General features: G+C 44.2%; 1 protein-coding gene across 1 annotated transcript in view; it reads right to left on the bottom strand.

The window, feature by feature from the left end:
• The window catches only part of LOC139046693 (monocarboxylate transporter 12-like), a 92,106-nt gene extending 75,904 nt beyond the window's left edge, over positions 1-16,202 (bottom strand). The window contains exons 1-2 of the mRNA XM_070537996.1: positions 16,190-16,202; positions 13,786-13,858 (exon numbers count right to left, since the gene is read on the bottom strand). The gene's annotated coding sequence lies outside the window, so the exon portion shown is untranslated. The remainder of the gene's footprint in view (positions 1-13,785; positions 13,859-16,189) is intronic.
• Positions 16,203-19,759: the final 3,557 nt, after the last annotated feature.

Genomic DNA, 19,759 nt, shown 5'->3' with positions numbered 1-19,759 from the left:
TCACTGTGTATGCGACGCTCTTCAATAAGCCTCTGGATGGATGGATGCAAAACTTTAATAAGGTCCTGAGGTCCGCGACTCAGCGTGCTGCGGGCCGCTCCCACGTTGGGACAGTCAGGCTTTGCCCGACCGCCGCTTCTCTGACAACAAATTAGGTGATTGGGTGCGCGTGGACTTCGCGACGGCGCTGCTAGATGGCACAGAATATCCAGAGAGAAGGTAAATAGAACTGTTTTGAGGAAGAAAAAAAATTGCTGGCTCCCTTGTAATTGAGAGTAGAAGCAAGCAGGTTAGTTGGAGATGACACCAGCCACAATCTTAAAATGGGGGTAACGCATGTTCGCAACGGGACACCCCACCACACCACGCCACACCACGCCACACCACCCCATACTGTGCACTGGTCCACATGGACGCTGTCCAGCTAGATGAAGAAAACCGGCTGATGGAGGCACGACAGGCAGCGAAAGAGGCCAGGGAGGCCGAGCGTACTGCCAAGCTAGAAGCGCCTGAAAGAGTCGCTACCAAGCGTCACAGCAAATCTCAGTTCTTGCTCCGTGATGTAGACGCAAGAGGTCACTTGTTGGGCCACCAGTGAGCTGAGGGCTGGCTTCACGGAGCGTTCACTTGCCAAGGTTGCCTGCGTGACGTAATGCCATCTCTTTTTCCTTCGTCTACGAAGGCAAAGCAGCACTTCCACATGCGTCCGGCGCCCCGCCACAGAGCAGCTCGGCAAGCACAGTAGATCCGCAGCTAATTCCATTTCCAAGAATTGAAATGTGTGGTGCCCTGTACCTACCTTTTGAACGTCGCCATTGAAAATGACGAATAAAACTTCAGCGTACTGGAAGTTACAGCATGAGCGATATTGTTAACAAACTTTACTCGGACGCAATATTTTTTGTTACTTGTTGTGGAGTAACTATAGCGTGTGCAATGCGGTCCTGTACAAAGGGTGGGGAGATCTCGTTTTATTGTCGCGACTTGCCTGCATGTTCTCGTTTGAATGTTCAGATAAAGGCTCTGGTTATTGGCTCAAGGTAACTCGGAGGTCACAGACAACGGGAGCTAAAAGCATTTCATGCTCAAAGGTTTTCAGGGAATGTATACAAAAGTGCTATAACGAAAAGCATATGTAGCATACCTGTATAACTCAAGCAGGCTAGGTGACTATTTGTCATCGTCGCATTTCAAATGACGTGCTAAGTAATCATCAGAAACACGAGAAGCGACCCTCTTCATCACTAAAGGTAGTTACTTTAAATAACTGTTTTCATCCCAGCTAAAATGTAAGATTGCTCTGAGTGCTATCGCACAACCTTTAGAGGATGCACCATAGAGAAATAAAAAAAAGTCTTTTTCTTTCTCTATGGACGCACAATGCTGGACGTTAAGTGGGTGTCGGGGTTAACTTTTAAGCAAGAAATGCCTTTAGCCGTTATCAGGGCAGTCAAACGAGAATAATCAATTGGTTGCGAACGGGAAACCAATCAAAACTTGAGAAAATTTGTTCGCTGGCCCCAGCCTTTTCTACAGGACTTCATTATAAACGCTAGTTAGTGCCCATACAAATGACAAAAAAGTGTTGCTTTCGAGTTCTTCCTAATGTTTGTTCAGAATATCACTCAAGCTGTAACTTCTAGTACGCTTAAGTTTTATTCGCCCTTCCAATAGCGACGTTCAATAGGCAGATTGTCGTGACGATTGTCGATTGACGTGATTGTCATCTTATGGTGCTAAGACAGGGTTGCCTGTTCAACTCCAGCAGTCCGCTGGTTATGCGGCTCGAGAGATTGCGCCACGCTGCGTGACCAAGCCGGCAGCGTCCGGCGCGCAGCTGATGGCTGTTTGGCCAAGGCGACACTTGCAATGAGGTTCAGTTCAAAAACAGGTTCGTGTGGTGTGATGTGGTGGGGTGCGCCGTTGCAAACATGCATTATACCCGTTTTAAGATTGTGGCTAGTACCATCTCCAACCAATATACTTTGCCGGTAGCCATTTCATGCTTGCATCTATTCTCGATTACGGGACATCCATAATTTTTTTCTTACTTTATGGTGTCGTTTGTAAAGTCTCTTCTTTCCGTGCTCCATTTTTTTGGCAGACCACCACGGCTGATCAATCAATCAATCAATCAATCAATCAATCAATCAATCAATCAATCAATCAATCAATCAATCAATCAATCAATCAATCAATCAATCAATCAATCAATCAATCAATCAATCAATCAATCCTTTAAAGAATATCCTGAATGAGCTAAGCCTGTATGGGGGAAAACCAACATGAAAAGCATTCGAGGTTGTCGATCCGCTAAAGGCGCATTTTCGCTTCCGAATGAGCCATCAGTTTTCAAGAACAAGCGGGAAATACGCTGGAATGGCCACACCGTAAGGGGCTGCAGCGCGCTGCGCGGCGCTGCGTAGCGAAGGGCGAGTGTTTAAACTGCAGTCCTGCACGTTGACGCGTGAGAGCCGAGCGGAACCCTTGTTGAGTCGCACTAGATGGGCACCACGTGCCTAAAAGGCAGCTGTTCGTTGTAAAACCGTCGCAAAGGAACAATTTCAAACCGACAAAACCACTTCTCAATCCACGCGCTGCTGGCGCTGTTAGATCCAGTGCGTGTCCCAGTGAGTAAAAGGCCTTTGGGGCCAACGCTGCAACCAAAACAGCAGCGCAGTTCGCGGGAGTTTCCCGCGAGCAGTTTCCCTGCGCACGCTGCGCTGACTTCAAAGCCGCGCGGTCTCCCTGCAGGAGACGCAAGCTTCCCCACACTGCGTCTGGGGGCATGGCGCCAGACGAAGCGTGACCTTTCGGAAAGGTTACCCCTGTATCCAACCACGCTTTACTCTTTTCTTATTGCTGCGTCCCATAACCAGCTGCCTTCTCTGCCATTGTTTGAATAAAATTTTCATCGAGCTTTACAATGGGTTCTTAGATTTCATGGTCTATTACTTAAGGTTTTTTGCAAAATAAAACTAAAATCTCTTGTGGTTGTGAAAACGCCTTTTCGGTTGTTTGAGTTGTGGCTTTGCTCAGATATAAATTTAACATTGAGAGCTGAGGGGGTGGTGGCAGGATGATTAACGGTTCGTAGGAAAAAAAAAATTCTAGGCGACCCTAATATTTGACTTAGGTGTCTCTTAGTGGCACTCGAACCTCGGCGTTGGGTCTCTTTACGCTAGCATTAGGCGAACGTAATGCTCAAACAGAACTCGGAAGCAACTGTTTTCTATTAATTAGCCGATTAAATGTCACACTATCTTCTTGTGTGTTACGTCATTAGTTACGCCATTACTACCGTTTTCTTCTTCCGGGCTTCCAGAAATTTCGCTAGAGTTGTGCTCCCGTGGCGGGTCCCTACTACAGTCCACGATTCTGTGCTTTGGTGTGCGGTAATCATCCATTTATAATTAATTCTAATTATTCCAGACACTTCAGTAATTCAACTTGTCACTGAACTTATGATCTGATATCATATCTATAATAAAACCTATAAATTTTGTACTGTACTAGTTCATCTTCTTTTTTTTCTGGTTTATTTTGAATTTGCTCCCTCGTCGTCTAAAGAAATGAACCGGAAGTGCTGCGCAAGAAACGAGAGTGTCACTCGATCCTCGTGCCACTACAAATTGAACATAAGCTCCCAGAAACTTCCTACAAAAGAATTTTTTATCGTACCTCTGAGTCTTCAGGTCACTATCGCTATCTTTACAAAACTGTGTTCATAATGTGCAGTCTCCGAGCCGGGGGCTTGAATATGGAAACCGGTTCAAACATTTTCTCAGGGTGTTTAGCCTTAATATATATTTATGAATATTGAATTCTCATTTCCTTTTCTTGTAATTTCTGATGGCTTACTGCGAAACATCGCAAAAAATATCACTTATATCAGCCTAATTGGGTCATTCCACGCCAACAGTCCCTACCTTGGCGCTCGACCAACAGTGATTTCTTTGAAAAAAAAAATTCAGGACTATCTATTTAAAGCAAGAAGCCTTTCTTTGAAGAATTGTTGCGAAATAAAATTTTCAGCTCCGCTAGGAACATGTGAAGTTTTTTAGACAGGTCAAAAGTATGAGTCGTAAAACGCATTCTCAAAAAATGTTCTCTTCTTAAATTAGGTGAGCACACATTTTTTCCCTGAGAATAAAGATAGGCCTTTAACTTAAAAAAGGTGTTATCGTTCTTTAATTTTCCGTGTGTTCTTATACAGCGCTAAATATGCAAAATTTTGTGCATATCGGGAATTTTTTTGCAGAAAGATAACTTTTATGCAAAGGTTATATTTCGCAATAACTAATTACCAGCAAGTTGTCCAGTAAGCGAAAAATAATTTGGGACGAATATAACGTAAAATAGCCTGTACAGGTGGTGACAAAGTTGCAAAAAAGTTAGTTTTAGCCTATGTTTAGTCATAAATTTACCACTGAGGTGTTCAGGTTAAAAACACGCTAAATAGTGTATTTATCAGAAACATCCCTTTTCTACAAACTGAAAAACTTTTATCGAATTAAGTTTTGTTTTAAGCAAGAAATAAATTTTTGAATTTGTGTTATACCTGTCTCAGTGCTTACACGTGTTTGCCCTTCGTAGGAACGCGTCCTAGCGGTAAGTAGAACTTGCGCAGACGCAAAATTTCCTGAGCCAACGGAGGAACATCTAGACAAGATAATCAGCTCCTCAAGTTTTTATTTGAGTGCTTTATTACAAATTATTAGCCAAACCAATAAAAAACGCGAGCCCCAATAGAGCACATTTAAGCGGATGTCGCCGTACACCGACGGCCTGCATAGCGTCGTCACGGGGCATCGGAAAGGTATGCTGGTGAGTACAAAGTGCCGTCACGTACACTAAGATTTAGAAATGGGCGAGAACTTTGTGAATAAGAAAACAATCTGTTGCTTTATTACGACGGATATGTAGCAAATATCAGCCAACACAATCGTGTTTTAGCGACCATGTTATCAATGATGTCAGAGGAGTGATGGCGACTCGTCATTAAATGTTTTGGCATGTTTAAGTTCAAATGACTGCATTTAAAAAGATGATGGAAATAAATAAATAAATACGATGAGTTGCTCGCTTCCTCTACCTTTCTTGTTAAATGTTAAATTCAGACCGAATGAGGCAGTCCGCTGACCTTTGTGAAGCGCTGGATTTAACATCCGGTCTGCAATAACTGAAGAAAAAATTGGGAAGGTTCGTTAGAGCTATCGACTGTAAAAAGGCTGCGCCTCGCATCAGCGGTTCTGCAGCTCGCCGGAGTAGATGGGCGCGAAGTTTGAACTCGCATTGTTACGAACCGCCGGAAGTGTGTGCTGTCGACGTGCGTGAAAACAAAGCCTACGAAACTTCTGTAGCAGTTTTAGTGAAGCAGACGCACTCCTGTTTTTTTCCGTGGCACGTTGAAGAAGACGACGAAGACCCGCGCCGTGATAGTTTGAGTGAATATGTTGCTGGCTGACACTCACCTTCACAGACCTAAACACAACTTTCAAGCTTACACACTTGCACTCCAATGTCAGGTTTCTTTCGCGAATAAGATGTGCTGCGAAAAAGACACCGGTGGAAAAATCTTATCTCACTTTTCAGAGACCGAGAGCAGCAGCGAAAGCTTCGTAAGCACGGTTGCTATGGCAATGTTGACAGTTGAGGTACCTATCCCAGTGCTCCTCTGTGGAAAACAGCACGTGACTACCGCCACACTCTCTCTAATACGTTCGGGCTGGTCGGGGCCTGTGCTGGGTTTCCTGCCTCCATGTCGGATGTAATAAACGTGTGCGAAATCAATAGCACTTTTTTTTTATTCCTACGTTCCGACATATGAAAGAATGAGTGCGACCACTCTAAACACGCATATACAAAAAGACTATTAGGCACAATCGCGAAGAAAAGTATCTGATGCCCCTCTTATTATATAACACTAAAGTGGCACAGTCAAAACTGTAATCCTCTAGGCGGATCTGGATGAGTCCTTCCACGCTTCACCATATATAGTCTGACTTCTCTGGCAGATATCACCAATAAATGTTCTGATGTCTTGCTAGAGCCACTACAGACTACACTACATTGTAGCTGTAGGTACCGGAAATACTTGCACTTGAAATCTCCCTCCTTTTATTTAAACCAATTACTGTGGCCTGTTAATGCCTCAGAGACGTCATTCTTACCTTATTCTGAACAATGCTGCAAAAAGACTACCAAGGGAAGTGCAAGCATAGAAACATACTAGGTTTGGGGTGAAAAAAATATAATGCATCTGAGTAGCATAAGAGCGCGTTTTAGGATTATAGCCGCAACCTTTATACAGTCGATAGCCCTAACGAGATTTTCCATTTTTTTCTTCAGTTATCGCAAACTGGATGTTAAATCCTGCACTTCACAAAGGTGAGCGGACTGCCTCATTCGGTCTGAATTTAATATTTAACAGTAAAGACAGAGAAAGCAAGCTACTCACAGCATTTATTTATTTCCATCATCTTTTTAAATGACGAGTCGACATCACCTCCTCTAACATCATTGCTAACATGATCGCTAAAACACGGTTGTGTTGGCTGATATTTGCTACATATTTGCCGTAATAAAGCAACAGATTGTTTTCTTATTCACGAAGTTTTCGCCCATTTCTAAATCTTAGTGTACGTAACTGCACTCTGTACTCACCGGCTTAACTTTCCGATGCCGCGTGACGGCGCTATGCAGGCCGTCGTTGTACGGCGGCATCCGCTTAAATGCGCTCTATCGGGGCTCGCGTTTTTATTGGCTAGGCTAATAATTTCTAATACAGCACTCAAATAAAAACTTGAGGAGCTGATTATCTTTTCTAGGTGTTCCTCCATCGGCTCAGGAAATTTTGCGTGGGCGCAAGTTCTACTTACCGCTAGGACGCTTTCCTACGAAGGGCAAACACGTGCAAGCACTGAAGCATGAACAGATAGTCCTAATTTTTTTTCAAGGAAATCACTGATGGTCAAGCGACAAGATTGGGCCAGTTGGCATGGAATGACCCAATTACGATTTCATATAGAAAGTCTTAGGACGAAAATAGATTTTTGTTGCTACCTTTTTTCTGCTTAGCTTAAATACTAAAGAAGAAATGGACATGAGGGAGAAGGTTATTAACGTTACCTCTGAAGAAAACTAGCGAACTCTGACAAGAAGCCTTGTTAAAAGCGGCTAGCATCTGCTACAGAAAGGCACGAAGCTTGTCATATATATAATGTAGAAGAAATAGTACGACGTACGTTTAATAAGCACAGTATATTGGACTGACGTTTCGGCTGGTGGACCAGTGGTAAGCCTTTGTGAATGTGACTTTGCACACTACACACACACACACACACACACACACACACACACACACACACACACACACACACACACACACACACACACACACATATATATATATATATATATATATATATATATATATATATATATATATATATATATATATATATATATATATATGAGCCATTTCACACGCCAGCCGTCTCTCAGGTAGCGAGCCAGCGTGCCGACATTGACAGCGTTGTAATTATAATTGTTCGCGTCGCGGGGCATTAGCTGCGCTGCACGCTAGAAAATTTTGGTTTAACAGTGATTCATAACTGTCGATTCACCTCAAAGACGAGAAAAGCTTGCACGATCAGAGAAAAGCGACAATTATTGGCAGTGATCTTTTTGATGAACATCAACTGCAACGAAGTACGACGGTAATGTTCTTTAAAAAGGGCTCCTTGGTGATGCTGTAAGAAAAAAACGGCACCTTTCCTAACAAGAAAAGCAAAAGAGACCACTAGATCAGAAGAAAAAAAAAATAATGGCAACTCGCAGCCAACCCCCATACGTTAAACGTAGGCCGGAACATTGCTTTTCTTGTGTGCAGAAAGCTAGTATTACGTAATGGTGCTTTTATGTTTTTATTATTATTCATGCGACTTCGTCATTATTTGGCAGAACACCACCCCTAGGCTGTCTCCGACATCGGCACACGTTGGGGTGCGTGAAAGAAGAGAATAGCTAGAAACTTTTCTTTTTACGTACTACGGCCCCTAGAATGGGAATACTTGGAATACAGTAAAGATAGAAAATAACTGCAACAAACAAACAAACAAACAAACAAACAAACAAACAAACAAACAAACAAACAAACAAACAAACAAACAAACAAACAAACAAACAAACAAACAAACAAACAAACAAACAAACAAACAAACAAACAAACAAACGAACAAACAAACAAACGAACGAACAAACAAATAAACAAACAAAGAAACAAACAAAGAAACAAACAAGCAAGCAAGCAAGCAAGCAAGAAGCAAGCAAGAAGCAAGCAAGAAAGCAAGCAAGCAAGCAAGCAAGCAAGCAAGCAAGCAATAGGCTGATTGCTCACGTAGCCAAACAGATAAGACTGCAGAAAAGTGGCAGCGGCCCTTAGTTACCTGAACATAAACGTGTGCTGGTTCACGGATGGTCTGGAGTGCGCAGCTCACGTTTTGAACATGGCCTGCGCAATGGTCTGTTTACGTGCGCAGTCTGCTTTGTCAGCGCGAGTGCTGATTGCCCACACAAATGCGACTTTGCTCACTGCTCTAAAAAATCTTGATGTCACCTTTCAACGTGCGTTCGGGCTCAATAATTTCTTTCCGTTTCTCCTAACGGATAAAAAGACAACAGATACCACATGTGTCCTCGAGGGTGCATACTATTTCGCAGTTAACGCCAGCCACGGCCTCGCTTTCTTTTCACTGCATACATATTCTTGAATTTGCTGCAGTGGGGTTTTATGTGCCTTCGCGTGGCCAAAAGAAGAAAAACAAAGAGAGCATCAAAACCTGAGAGAAACAAACTTCGTAAATGTTATTATTCCCCGCGAAAGAATGGACTCCTGGCCACAAAGACAACACGGTAGCAAAAGAGGCAGTTATTTGACCGACAGCGATCTAGTGCTTAAAGCACACGGTTACGAGCGACCATCTCTTACTGTTGTCGAGGTCAACCTCTGTTTATGTTCACAAGCAAGGCCTGCGCAAGCTTCTCTGTAATGAGGCTCATCAAATATACTTGCGGCTGTGAAATGCGGTTAGCTTGCTGCTCTCATTCTACCTTTAGTTGTGCTGCGCCAGCCACGCCTTCATAGCGCTCTGTTGTGCACTGTTTACGTAATATACGCACTTTTCTGGCAGTGCAGCTCGCGACTGTTGCAGCTTCCTTCTGTTGTTGCAGTATGGCTAACTCGGGAGTACAGACGATCTATGACTGCACTAGGCCGTAAGGCAACAAGCGCTGTAAATGCGGCCTGCGTCAGTTTGTGTTCCCTCGAATTTGTGACGTCGCGTGACAGGCAGGTGAAGTGGCTGCAGCCCGAAAACTTTTCAGCAATAGCCGAGGTCTAATGCGAAAAGGCGTCGAATGAGAAATGACTATTTTTCTTTTGTTTGGTACAACTGTGCATACTCAGTGTGTTCACGTCATATCAGACGGGCAGCTATCGTGGTTTTCGTGACGTCACGTGACGGACAGGTGAAGTGGGGGTGGTTCCAAAAAGTTTTTGACCAATTGCAGCGGGCTTATTGCAGAATTGAAATAGAAAAGTTTGGAAAAGCTTTAGATGATAGCGCCCCAGGTCAAAATGAAACTCATAGAATGGCACATCACGACCTTCTTTTTTGTTAAATTACAAAACATGACACAATGCGCAATTTCTACATGGCGCCACTTTTGAAAGACCAATGCACAAAAGAAGCGTCAAACGAAAGTTTTAAGCAAGAATGCGTCATGATGTGGACTTCACATAGGTAGTAAAAAACCTGGCGATAGCGCTCGGTAGACACCCTCGACACAGCTGACTAGTGGGAGCAACGACGCCTCCGGCGTGTCTTGGCAATCTGCGCACAAAGCTGTAGCGTCCAAAACCAGACTCGGCGTTTATCACGCTGCAGATTGTCGCCATTACACAGGCAATATTCCAAATGCTGGACTCGAGCTTTAAGTCAGCCATGGCTGGTATAAATAAAAAATTTGCGCAACCAAGCCAAAAATAATACTATTCAATAAGTGAACAGCTGTTTCAAAACTCACTTTATATATCTGAGCCACGCGAAACTCGCAGTGATCATTTTACAGGATCACTGCGAGTTTCTCGACATGCCACTTTAGCAGCATGTCGAGCGCTTGGACTTCATTTGCTACACTGCACGCGGCACACTTTCTTGCCAAGCTATCGTGCAGCCAGTTCCCATTTTGCTCTCTTAGGGTTACGGCCCAGCAAGTACGTGCTTGTTTGACGTCTAGTTAGTGCCTGGGTTCAATAGCAAGAGAAATACTCATGGCCATGCGCTGACGAATTTTGCTCTAGATCATATTAAGACCAGCTACACGTCTCACTGTCATATTTACACTGATGGCTCAGTGACACCTACCCCATCTGCCATTGGTGTGTAGGTTCCGCCTTCGAGTGTTGTGATCAACGCCACTCTAAGTCACCGCAAGTCAGCTACAGCTAATGAACTCACTGCACAGCCGGCAGTTCTTGTTTACATCACAGACCTGAGAATTCAGTCTTGGGTCATCTTCTCCGACTCAAAAGCGGCACTGCGATCCCTGAAGTTGCCACGCACGCCCGAACAACTAGTCAAGGACATGAAACACCTATGCGTCAGAACCTGAGAACTGCACCACAGCGTTGTGCTACACTGTTTATCAGCCTACTGCGGTGTACAAGGCAACGTACAGGCTGACTGCGCTGCCAAAGCTGCACATAATTTTTTTTTAATTATGGGGCTTTACATGCCAAAACCACTTTCTGATAATGAGGCACGCCGTAGTGGAGGACTCCGGAAATTTCGACCACGTGGGGTTCTTTGACGTGCACCTAAATCTAAGTACACGGGTGTTTTCGCATTTCGCCCCCATCGAAATGTGGCCGCAGTGGCCGGGATGCGATCCCGCGACCTCGTGCTCACCAGCCCAACACCATAGCCACTGAGCAACCACGGCGGGTGCTGCACATGATACTTCGAGAGAAATGGTCTAGATACCTGCCTCGAGAAAAGACGCGGCGATGCTATTATCCGCACACGCTTGGCGTATCTACAGAAAACTAGGCAATAGTGATGTCGGCCACATTATTGCCGAGCACGTCCGGCCGATGGGAAACAGTTCCTTCGAGCGAAAAGATTTGTGACCGCGACCCTATGCATAAGTTGCTCTGGCCGACACTGCCCGCTTGCGTTTTGTTTTGAGTAGAAAACCAGCTAAGTGTCGTTGCGTGGCACTTGATTTCCACGGTGCGCAAACTGTTCGGTATAGAAAATGAATAATTCATTATATAGGGCCCCTTTACAGACAGAAAGGGAATAGAAATTAAGAGGGAAAGAAGAATTTACCCATATTGCACCCTTGCAATGTTAACAAAGGAAGTAGAAAAGAAGCCCATGATTTCGAACCTGAAAGAAAGTAGTTCAAATACAGCACACCGAGCAACAACTACAATCTCACACGTCTTCTCACTCACAAGAATGCATGTGCTTCATGTTTTTTGAAGCATCGACATCTGTTGGCTTAATCTTTAGCTTGTGCTTCGTATGAATAATTTCTGCTCGCATTAAATATGCTGCGATTTATTAAGTCTTCTTCCTAATAGCTCGCCTTAGTACCAGGGTCTTGACTGCCACGTACGTGTAAGAAAAATAAAAATAAATTGTCACAGCGACGTCGCCTCTCTCAAACAAAGGCTCCAAGGATATCGTGCTGTTGCAAGATTCTAAAGACGCCCGAAGGGCCAAGAACCCGGCCCTGCTTTCGCAGTATTGCTGCAGGCGGCGGATAATCGAAACGGCGTTTCTGATTTATTCCCCGAGCGTCTCAATCATGCTCGCCTGAGGGCACGGGAAAAGCTCTAAGCTGAAGCATACTATCTTTCGTTCCGAGCCCAACAAAGCCTTCCAAGGCACAGTCTGCTGCTATCGACTTCGCCGAGCCGCTTCCCGCACTCGGCATAATCGAATCAGTCGACGTTTCGATCGGAAGCCTAAGGCAGACGAGAGTGAAAGAAGGCCAGCGAGACTTCGGCGGTTGACTGAGACATCAGGGGCGGGCGGAAAGCGATCGCGCGAACGACCACCAAGGGTTCGTCTGGACATGAGGCTGCTCGGATCTATCTCCGGTTGTCAGCGATGGGTGACATGAGCAATCATAGCGGGGAACTCACCACAGAAAACAAACGGTTTTGCTAGTGGGGATAGGTGCAAAATAGCAAAGTGATTATGGCATGTCATAACGTATTAAACGGTATAAATAGGTAGATAAATTATCGCGCATGTTTAAAGCTTTCTCATACACGCACGGCACGCGTACGTGTATGCAAACGGCGGAGTATTTGACGGTGGGTACGCTAGACAACCCGTTATCCCCATTCATGTTTTCTTGAAATGGCTATAGGTAACAAGTATAGCTGACATTGCAGTAGGTATGTCATGCAGAAGAAACGCCCGTAGAAACAGTGGAACACGATCGCCTCTGGAGCATATAATTTTTTTTAGGAAAGTATATAAGCTGGTAGCCTTTGTCTGGTGCGCTCGTGATAATGAAAGCAAGAAAACTGCTTCGAAATTTTTCGATCAAGTTGGCTAGAGAGATAGCCCTCACCCTGTACTAATCAGAAGATTGGTGTACATCGAGCCCGTACAGAAAAATTCAAATACAGCCATATAAAATGAAATATATATTCATATAACATGCACATGTTGAAATCAATGTTGAACGAAGCTTTTGTGAAGTGGGTAATTAATAGGAGCGTGAAAATATTGGAAAATTTTGAATAACAATTTGATTCGATTCGGTCTGCGAATCGAATAGTCACCATTAGTAAATGCGAATATTTTCCGAATACATTTCGAATACTTCAAAACGTCAACTTTACTCAATTAAACATAAAATTGGAGCAAAAGTACGGTAAACTCCGCCCCTCCCCCTTCGCGGGCCTAGTGTAGACACAGCACATGAGAACTTGCACAGCAGAGCAGGCTACGTCGCTTAAGTAGCCGTATTTCACTGGCTGTATACAGGGATAATTCGTGCTTACTCAAGAGTCCTGTGCATGTGAAAAAAAAAAAACTACTTGTTTGCTCCTAACGCTGCATTTGCGCTTTTAATAAAAAACGCTTCGTAACGTACTATGTAATGACGGAAATTTACAGGGAGATTTAACAATACTAGGACGTGAACATCCTTTTATATTAGTTGTGATAACGGCTGTTCATTTTTCGAAAACTATTTCAGAACTATTCGATATTCAATTGGATTCGCTTCTGACAATATTCGATTCGTATTTCATTCAGTCTGGAAAATCCCTATTCGCACAACGCCAGTAATGAAATACCGTGTAACTAAACGCGATGCGTACAATTGTCTTTATTTGCATCCATGCAAGAGGTAATGAGTTCTTTTTTTGTGTGTTTGGGGACAGCGCCCATCTCAACATCATTATGTGCATTGTTTTATGTTACGCAATACACCGTCCAAAAGCTAAACCATAATGCTAAAACCAATTCGGGTGGACGGACGCTGTAAGACATCGACGCAGCTACGTCCCGAGTACAATCGGGACGTAGCTGGATTAGTGGACGCATCAAGGCGATGCTTGATGCGTGTAGGTGTCTGAAAGGGAAGGAGGCGTAAACAAGGGAAGCTTCGCTCTGAAAGGGGAACAGCTGTATTGCCTCTATAGTGCTTCTTGTAGTTCCCTCCTTATCCCAGAGGATCAAATGTACTTACGGACGTACAGTTACTTTCGCATCTTGTCCATTTTCTCAAGAAGAGAGCATTCCGCTTGTCTAGGTCGTTGTGGCTAAGGAAAAAAAAAAGAACGAGTGGCAAGAGTTACTGCTGTACCCAGCCTAACTAAGGCACGTGGAATATTACCCCACCCGATCCCTGCCTTTTAACGCTCATGCTTTGAACACGTTAACTCTGGGACAAGAAGTAATACGCTTGCGCGAACGAACACCGCAGACCACAAAGTCACAGCACCGGACTTCTAGTGGATTAGCATGCTTTACACAGAAGCTGCAAATGGCCCAGTCTCACACCAAGCAAAGAACACCGCAGTGAAAAGCCGTGCGATCCAATTTGCTCGCAGTAATTCAAACACTTTTCTCCAGCTTCCGCCATAAAACTCGGATATAGGTAGTAGCATATACTGGCTAAGAACGATAGCCTAAATTGACTACACGTGGCGCAGTCGCTGACATAAAAGCTTTCACCTGCGCACGTTCTGTAGGAAGCCCAATAATCTTATAATCAGTTTCTTTTTCCCTCGTTCTCCATGCAACTCGTCTCGCAAGCTTTCATTTCTCTTTCTGAGATAGCGCACGTGGACGCCAACAAGAGTTTTCTTTAGCGCGTTTAACGGAGCTATAGCCAGAGTAACCAATACTCAATTACCGCCTGCTATTCTTTTCAGAAGAACACTTGCCTATACATCACCCAAGTCTAGGAGAGATTACACGTTGTAGTGGTCCGGTTGCTTTCTCTTATATGTTGCCTTGTTATGAGAGTGGCAGATTACATGGGCAAAGTAGACTAAAATGTTTCTTGTGTTTCTTGCTTGGAAAATATGGTGGAAACGACGAGCTGAATTTTGTTTATTTCATAAGAAATGTTTGCCACAGGCTTCAGTTAGCGTATGTGTCGGCCGTCATGACTTGCATCGGCGTGCTTTTACAAACCGCTCTATCATATAGGGTGAACTATGAACACTGGGCAACCATTACCAGGCCGAAAAACACTCGTATTATAATAATACAATTGTGTGAGTGTTGAAATGGCATTATCATGCGAAAATTCTAGATCGCTGTTGAGACATACTGCACTAGCTTGCTGAAGCTCAAGTGATTATTTGCCTGAAGCTCAGCGTTCACGTAGGCATATCAAGGGGTACCTTTACGTGGAACAAGAAAGTGTCATAAAATAACGTTGCGCAAGTGATATATATACCGTAGTTTTATGCTATTAGATGTTTTTGAGGTTTATTCTAGTTGGACAGAATTTTAACCTGAGCCGGAACAGGCTTAGAACTCTTTTCACTCGTAAAACGTCCGCATACAGTTCAAGAACGTAGACTTTAACAGATGTTTACCTTGGTAAACGTAGATTTTAGAAATGGTGTCAGTCAACGAATACCGTTATTACCATGGCTAGCAAAAAAAAAAGAGCAAAAGCAGTGAGGCTGAATACCATGGTCGTAATGAATACTGTATGTCGAAAGGAACGATTGATGGGTTATAAAAGGTACATCAATGTGTGCTATTACAAACATAGTATAACGTATAATGTGCCAGGATCACGCACTATATAAAGAAAGGAAAACATATTGGAATACTCCATAAAACGTCTCTTCTACATCGTTCATTATGAAAAAGAATTGCATGAAATATTTTAACACACGAATACGATGTAGTCTCATGTTAGTCTCTCGCTTAGATTTCAAACCTTATTGAAATCGTGGTACGTTGCAGTGTAGAGCGAAAAAAAAAACGAGGAAGCTTTTGATGCGAAATCGTCAAATAGCCCTGTTGAGCGAAAACGCCGGCTTCTTCTATCTGGAAAAGCAAAGAACGACGCCTATATTTCCATTGGCTGCGACGCTACGTAACGAGTGCACCTCGACGAAGCAGAGCTGTAACGTTAGCGCACCGTGTGTTAGGTTACGGAAGAGTGCATCAAGGCTACGCTACGTCATCCTCGTTCTCGCACTCGAAAGCCTGTGTTATCCGCGCGTTCCTTGTCTACGCGAGCTCTCGCCTGCCTCCTAAATGAGTCTCTGTAAGGCCTAGTCAAAAACGCGCCAAGCCAACGCCTCCTAGATAGCAGGCCTGCGCACTCTGCTTTATGACGTCATGCTACCTGGACCAAAATTCCCATTGCCAAGCCCGGCGTGATGAAAGCGGTGACGTCAATATCACTGTGGCTTACTCGGGAGCATCCACATTTAATTCTATGGCAGTCGAGCACGGTAGTATGGCGTCACGGATCAAGCACACCGGCCTTGTGCTATCTAGGAGGCGTCGGTCAAACTTTTCAACGCGCTCGCTTGCTCGCGAGTGCATAACTCGAACGATCATTCAGCGACGTTCAATTGGACGTTAATACTTTCGCATTCACACCTCAGAAGACCTACCTAGGTGTCCTCGGATTTTTTCTTCTTTAAGCACTGGAAGAATGGAATAGAAAATTGAATTAGCACCAGATTCATTATCTAGCACAAAGTGTTGCTAAGCTGTTCAAATAATTATTTTTTCGGGATGGTGCCACTCTGAGTACACTGAATATGCATACCGAACACGTTGAAATTCGAAATACTTCGAAACACCCGCCACTTAACCATTCTGTTGCCACGAAATGCCGGATACGAGTATATTAAAAAAATTATATCACCAGGAATCTAGCGTTTATAAGCAACACAAACTACTCCTACAGAGTTCGCGACTATTGCAATCTCCTAATTTCGATATTATGAAGCTGTTACTAGCACGAATGGCAGCAATTGGGCCAGTCGCGGCCCTCGGGAACTCACGAAGCACATTCCAGAATACTTACGCTGGACATGAAGCAGTCTTTCGGCTACAACTGTAGCCTGTGGTACTGCTGTTTCTTTTTTTCGTGACAGTTGCCTCCTGCTTCGCACAATCGCACTGTCGTAGGTGTGCCGGCCAGGCCGAAATAGTGTACCTGTATACTCAACCTATTTAGAACATGGCGGATGGCAGTTGCTGCTTCGAATCATGATCCCCAAGGGCGCTATCCGATCCCTCCGGGAGAACACAGTATTCCGCGCATCAACTTGCTAGTCCACGGCAGATCTATCACGTCTCATCAGGTGACAAAAGTGCGCATTATTTCAACCACAAGATCCGTAATACGCGGCCACACTCGACGAACACTAGTCTGACATTAAGCAAGTTAAACAGACTTTACTGCCGGAAAATCAACAAACGGGTTGTCGTCGATGACGATTACAGTGTAACACTTAATCGCTGATGATCGTTTACGTTTAAGAGCACTGGGTGAATAATTTTAACAATTCTAAGCACAGGTGCCGCAGTTATCGTGCCTGGAGTTTGAACAATACTGATGTAATTGCTGACTTAGCGAATGCCAAAATAAATTAGACGATGCCTAAAATTCACTCTAAGAAGAAAAGAAAATGGCGCGCGTGTAGGGAATTGCCTGCCAAACGAAGGAGTAATGGCTGTTATGCGAGTATTGACAATAAAAAAAGTATTTGTGAAGTTATCTATGTAAATCTGTATACTAACCATCTGGTTTCATTGCCGTTCTTCGAGATACAACGAAGGCCTATTAATTAACATCGAGTAGCCCAAATGTGTACTCAAACAGAGAAGTTGGGGAAGCGAGGGCAGTGTCGGAAGCTATAGTTCATTTCCCACAGATGTCCTATTATACGGTGTTATTGCAAGACAGTGGGGGAAAAGCTTGCGTTGTAAAATCACGTCCACTTTACGTTATGATGCAAAACCAAAAGAATTATTCATAATTAAAGAATAAAATAAAGTATATATAGAGCACGATAACTATAAAAAGGAAAGCGTAGCTTGACTATATATGCGAGTGGGCTGCGTATCGCAGAAGTAATTTGGTACAAAAGGAGCAAGAAAACAAAATGAACATAAGCATCACAGTAACTAATCGCCGCTTTAAGGAATTAAAATTTCTAAAACGAGGTTGCGTTTTTGGTTCGATGCCATTCTTAGGGGATACAACATGCCTGAAGTTCACAGGCTCTATACCATGCTATATCATTCCTGGAAGTCCATGCGCCGGTTAGTCTTAGCCTACGAATGAAACTTGTGAAAGAAAGGGACGCATGGGCGCAGAATATAAGCAACAGGTAACTTCACATTATCCATGCCTTCACCATAGTTGGCTTGTGGGCGGTCTCTAAAGAAGTACTAGAAGTACTAGCAGGTCCGTAAGGTGCCTCTGGTAGCTGTGCTGCATGTCTCATGACATCGAAAAATAAATTGTGAAACCCATTGTAGTTTGCACATGACGCAGTTGACTGGTCTGTTAATTGCGACGTTAATGCCTTTTTGCGTCAAGTATAAAAAAAACTAAAATGGCTTGGTTAAGACGATGTACGGGATGCATAGCAACATTCATAAGCCATTTCCCCAGCCATGTTCTTGACATGTTTGCATAAGACCGAATTACATTATGGACGACTTTAAAAGGAGTGCTCTCTTCCATTTATGTGTGATTGTTCTTGAGTTTTACGAAATCCTCGAGTGTTAAGACGCACTTTACTTGCTTGCTGATTTGTTTGAGGGCTTGCGTATTCGGGATTCAGCATTATTTATTGAGCGCCAGAAATTGTGTTCAGGAGCTAATGTCGACACCGGTTAAAAGAAGTGACGTTTAACACACAGTTGCCAGTTTCATCGGCTTTCTGACTTATGCAACAGCTGTTAAAAGGTGTCTTTTTGCTGACACGCGGTCAGCAAGAAGATACCTTTTGCATACACTCCATCGCATACAGCCAAAAAGTGTGCTCTTCAGATAATGTTATCGGTCTTCCCGCCGATAATTCAGCCATAATATTCTCTGCCATTCCATTTCTTGAATTAGCAGTAACCTCAAGAAAAAAATTCTTCTCGACTTTTTCTTCATATACCTTTTGTTATTTCACTCAAAATAGCATTGAACTATGCTTACGGTGAAAGAAAAGTCTTCCCTGAAACTTCTCGCAGATAAGTCGTTAGCAGCGCAGATCTAAAACCTTGTTGAAAACAGTCGTGGTTTGCGATCTCTTGTGACATGATGACATCGTGAGTGCTCTTACAGCGAAGCTGTATGTGGCGAGGGCTCCGTGTATTCTTCTTCTTCATCAAAAAAACTAATCATTGAAACTAGCTCATACCCCCGTAGACAGACAGACAAAGAACTTTAATTACAAGGTCCTGAGAAGCTTTGCCCTAGGGCAGAGCTGCGGGCCGCTCCCACGTGGGGACGGGTAGGCCGAGCCTAACCGCCGCATCGTGGGCTCTCTGGACAGCCCAGGTTTTACGTGAAAGGTCTGAGCTCTGGATGTCAGAGCTCCATTCGTCTTCTGTGATGCTACTGGGTCCCTGTAACGAGGGGCATCGCCAGAGCATGTGTGCGAGATTGCTAACAGCCCCACAGTCGGGGCAAGTAGAGCTAAAAGCCTCTGGAGTGATCGTGTGGAAAAGGGCCAGGTTTGGATAGCACTTAGTCTGAAGCATGCGTAAAGTGGACGCCAGAGGTCTAGCCAGTTTGCTGTGAGGGGGAGGATAAGTCCTCCTACCCAGGTGATAGTGCGTAGTAATTTCGCTGAAAGTAGTGAGAGTGTCCCGAAACTCGAGGACCCCGGAGTCTGAGCTCGATCCTGCTCCCGCGCGGTGGGTTAGTGGACGCGCTTGGGAGTGGGCAATGTCATTAAGATTGGGAAACCAGTCAAGCTGGGGTTCGAGGTGAGCCGGAAACCATGTGATGATGTGCGGAGAGATGATCTTGTTCTTGAGAATCTTGTGAGCCTCCTCAGCGATGGATCCTGAAGCGAAAGCCCTGACCGCCGATCTCGAATCAGTGAAGATTTGTGATCTGCTGTTGTCTAGGAGTGCTATAGCAACTGCGACCTGCTCCGCTCTGGTTGGTGTTGAGCACTTCAGGGAAGCCGCATTCACTATCTGTCGGTTGTGGTCAACGAGGG

Source organism: Dermacentor albipictus, chromosome 4, assembly GCF_038994185.2.
Source record: "Dermacentor albipictus isolate Rhodes 1998 colony chromosome 4, USDA_Dalb.pri_finalv2, whole genome shotgun sequence".
NCBI lineage: Eukaryota > Metazoa > Arthropoda > Arachnida > Ixodida > Ixodidae > Dermacentor > Dermacentor albipictus.
This window is presented reverse-complemented; position numbering and strand designations above follow the sequence as displayed.